The sequence below is a fragment of the Poecilia formosa genome, unplaced genomic scaffold (genome assembly GCF_000485575.1).
Source record: "Poecilia formosa unplaced genomic scaffold, Poecilia_formosa-5.1.2 Scaffold32, whole genome shotgun sequence".
Taxonomy (NCBI): Eukaryota; Metazoa; Chordata; class Actinopteri; order Cyprinodontiformes; family Poeciliidae; genus Poecilia; species Poecilia formosa.
Genome location: NW_006799971.1, coordinates 1,314,072 through 1,318,597, shown reverse-complemented (window position 1 = coordinate 1,318,597; position 4,526 = coordinate 1,314,072).

The following is a 4,526-nucleotide window of genomic DNA, read 5'->3' as shown; positions in this document are numbered from 1 at the left end:
CCTCAACTACCCCTCACTGTCAGCACTCAGTGAGTCAACACACTCATCCAGCATCGACGATCGTCCTCTGAGACACTTTGAGGGCGTGACAACAGCTGTGTCAGAGCTCAGAAATATACTACAGGACATTCTGAGGGACATGTGGACAAACGTCCCAAAGACAGTCCCCCTGGTGGATGTTCTCCAGTCAGAACCAGAACCTAAGACCAGAAATGACTTCTTGAAATATTTAAAAAGAATCACTCTGGACCCAGACACAGCAAACACACAAATATTATTATCTGAGGGAAACAGAAAAGCAACTTTGATGGATAAATTGCAGTTATATTTTGATCATCCAGACAGATTCACTTATTGTCAGGTCCTGAGCAGAGAGAGTCTGACTGGGCGCTGTTACTGGGAGGTGGAGTGGAGGGGGAGAAGAGTCGATGTAGCAGTTTCATACAAGAGCATCAGCAGGTCAGGACAAGAATGTGAGTTTCGAAGCAATGACAAATGTTGGTCATTATATTGTTGCACAGACTGGTACACATGTTGGCACAACAAAGTTGGAAATCTAATATCAGTTCCGGTTTCGTCCAGAGTAGGAGTGTATCTGGATCACAGAGCAGGTGTTCTGTCTTTCTACCGCGTCTCTGGAACCATGACTCTCCTCCACAGAGTCCAGACCTGCTTCACTGAGCCACTGCATGCTGGAGTTGGGTTTTATGATACTGAAGACTCTGTTACGTTTATTGAATAAACAGTCCAATAAGCTGTTTAATGATGAGGTCAGTGATTGGATCCAGCTGGTTACTATGTGTTTCTTAGTCACCATCATTTTTGCTAAGCGCTCACTGTTTGGTCATTTCCTCTCTGCTCAGAGATCAGCTGTCTTCAGGGAGTTATGCTTTGTCCTTCAGTTGTTTTGTTGATGGTGGGTGTAGTTTGAGTGCTGCCCCCTCCTGTTTCTGTTCAGGTATAGAGGCTACCACTGCTCAGGAGGGTTTTATTCACCTGAACTATAAATAAAACCCTCCATACCTTAACTGATTCTGACAAAATCCTTTGTTGGAAACAACAACAAAAAAAAACATTGTTTCCATGACCATTATGGTAATTTGAGAGTAGAGATTATCAGAATTAAATTCTGTGTATTTATTTTATTTTTCATTAAGTCACTGTATAAGGGTTCTTTGATTTTAATATAATTACTTATTTTGCCATACAGATAAAAACAAACACAGATCGTCTGTTGCTGTTTAGGCATTTGTCCTGCTAAAATGGCCATACAACTACAACAAGCAAACATTCTTCAATGTACATTACAGGTATTTTTGTTTTCCCAAGTGATTGCAGGAGATATTTGGTTGTTCAAATGTGTTTTTTATGACTTGTTAAATATGGAGCAAAATTCAATACTATTCACACATGTACAGTAGAAGGAAATAACAATTATTTCAATACTTTACAATTGAAAACTGATTTGTTTCACAACAGACAGCTTCCTTGGTGAACAATTCCAAAATGACAACTTTTTATCGCCTGATAATTTTATTAAAAAATGAATATTAAAATGCACTAAAATTCAATTTAACAGTCCTATAGGCAATTTCTCCTGCTATGCTTCATCTATTTAAAGAAATGCAGCTGTTACTCCAAAATAACCACTTTTTAATATCATTGGCAGTGACTTTATACCAATATCTTAAAAGCTTAATTTAAGTTTTGAAATTTCTCTTGCATTTTTAACATTTTCTGTTTTGCTTTTTTCAAACTGTTACTTTGTGATTATCCTCTTTTTTTACTGATTCTTTTTTTCTGCTCAGTTTATCATGCCAAATGCACCTTTTTTGTTGCTGATGTGTGCTTTTTAAAATTATTTTCTTTAAATTTTCAATAAAGACAAAAGAAAAACATCGCCGTATTTCCACTATTTAATGCAGCGATGATTTGTGTGTAATAAACTTCACCAAAGCCCATGGTAGATGGAGAAGGGTCTAGTTGCAGCCACAGCCAACTAGGAAACGCCACATGTCCAACTTGTGTCTTTGCCATGATTTGATCGCCCCACATCGCCCCCTGGTGTCTCAGAAACGCCATTAATTTAAACTCGTGACTGAAGTTACAACTCCTGCAGAGTCCTCCTGTATTCTCAGAAAGGCAGATGGGCGTTATTAATATCTACAAAGTAAAACATAAATCCCACACATTTGACTCGGCGTTTCAGAACATTTTAGGACAAACTAAAATTTTATTTTTGTTTAAGTTGAATCATATTTCAGTAGCTTTGTTGTGTTTTTATCAAATTATTTTAATTATATAATCTTTTTGTTTTTAATTGCATTTTGAATTTTGTTTAAATTAATCTTTTTTATCTTTTTCTTTCTTTATCCTAGATTTCACAACAAAATGTTAGTTCTTATTGAAGTTATGATTAAAATAAAAAATTACAAATACTCTTTTGTTTAAGTTCATATTTAAAATACAACTTTGATCTGTGAAGACTTGTCCCCTAACAGATTTTCTCAGTTTCTGATTTTTTTTAACACACTTCAGTGGTTCATATGATTAACCAAATTCCAATTTCAGACAAAAAAAAAAATAAAATGCAGTTTTTAAATGACTATTTAACTTAAGGGGAAAAAAATACACCCAATCCCACTTGGCCTTGTGTGAAAAAGTAATCACCAATTACCCCATACACTTTCCTTTGTTTAATCATGTCATGAATCAATTTTTTTAGAAAGTTATGTTGAGTTTCACTTGCTGCACCCAGACCTGATTACTGAGAACAGCATTCACGTATGAACATGAATGCTGACTACTACATTCCTGCTGTAAACTGCTCTGTGCCCACAGGAAAATGTAATTGTGAATTTCACTTAACTCTTAGTTAGACATTTCACGACCATTAAATATTTTATTCATACAGCATTATCAATGGTCAAGGAGAAACAAATAAATGCTTTGCTAATGTTAAAAGTGAAGGGACAGCCTCCACAATGTAGCACAAACTGCTAAAGTCAATAAAGCAAAAATTAGCATCAGATGAATATAATACCAAAAATGTTAAAATCACTGTTAAATCAGTTATAGAAAAACAAACAGTAAGAAACAACATGCAAACATTAAGATGTACTTAAACTAATTATAAAGAATAAAATAAAATGAAACAAAACATCAACTGAAATTTCATTCTTGTTCAAAATGAAACAAACCTCATTGTCTGACTTAACTTTGAACATAGTAATGAGTATGCTGGTGAACTCACACAGCAAATTTATGCAGAAATTCAATAAATTCATTGTTTGAATCTGAATATCTCTTTTGATCATCCCAGCTCAAACAATAACATTTGGTCTGAGAAATCAATAAATAACTGAACTACTTTTAGCTTAGTTGTTAGCTATCTCTGCTTGGTTTTTAGTTGTATTATCTAAATTAATAAAATTAATTCAGGTGAATAAAACCCACTGGAGCAGTGGTAGCATCCATGGCTGAACAGAAACAGAAGCAGACAGCACTCAATCTAAACCCAACATCAACAAAAGACAAAGTGGCTCCCTAAAGACAACTGATCACTGAGCAGAGAAGAAATGGCCAAACAGTGAACGCAACAATGATTGAGACCTCTGATCACTTCTGTCCGTTACAGTTCAATAAACTTAGCAGAGTCTCCATAACTATAAAACCCAACTCCAGCATGCAGCGGCTGAGTGAAGCAGGTCTGGACTCTGTGGAGGAGAGTCATGGTTCCAGAGACGTGGTAGAAAGACAGAACACCTGCTCTGTGATCCAGATACACTCCTACTCTGGACGAAACCGGAACTAACACTTGAGTTTCTACTCTGTTGTGATAAAATATGTAAATTTGTCTGTGACAATATAATGTCCAAGATTTGTCAGTGTTTCGAAAATCGCTGTCACCTTCCGACCTGCTGATGTTCTTGTATGAAACTGCTAAATCGACTTCCGTCCCCCTCCACTCCACCTCCCAGTAACAGTGCCCAGTCAGACTCTCTCTGCTGAGGATCTGAGTGCAGTTAGAGAATCTGTCTGGGTGATCAAAATAAAACTGGTCTTCCTCCACTAAAGTCACTTTCCTGTTTCCCTCAGATAACAACAGAAAGTTGTTTGCTGTGTTTGGGTCCAGAGTGATTCTTTTTGAATATTTCAAGAAGTCAGTTCTGGTCTTAGGTTCTGGTTCTGACAGGAGAACATCCACCAGGGGGACTGTCTTTGGGAGGTTTGTCCTCATGTCTCTCAGGATGTCCTGTAGTTTATCTCTGAGCTCTGACATAGCTGTTGTCACGTCCTCAAAGTGTCTCAGAGGACGATCGTCAGCAGAGAGAGTCTGACTGGGCGCAGTTACTGGGAGGCGGAGTGGAGCGGGACGGAAGACGATTTAGCAGTTTCATACAAGAACATCAGCAGGTCGGAAGGTGACAGCGATTTTCTAAACACTGACAAATCTTTGACATTATATTGTCACAGACAAATTTACATATTTTATCACAACAGAGTAGAAACTCAAGTGTTAGTTC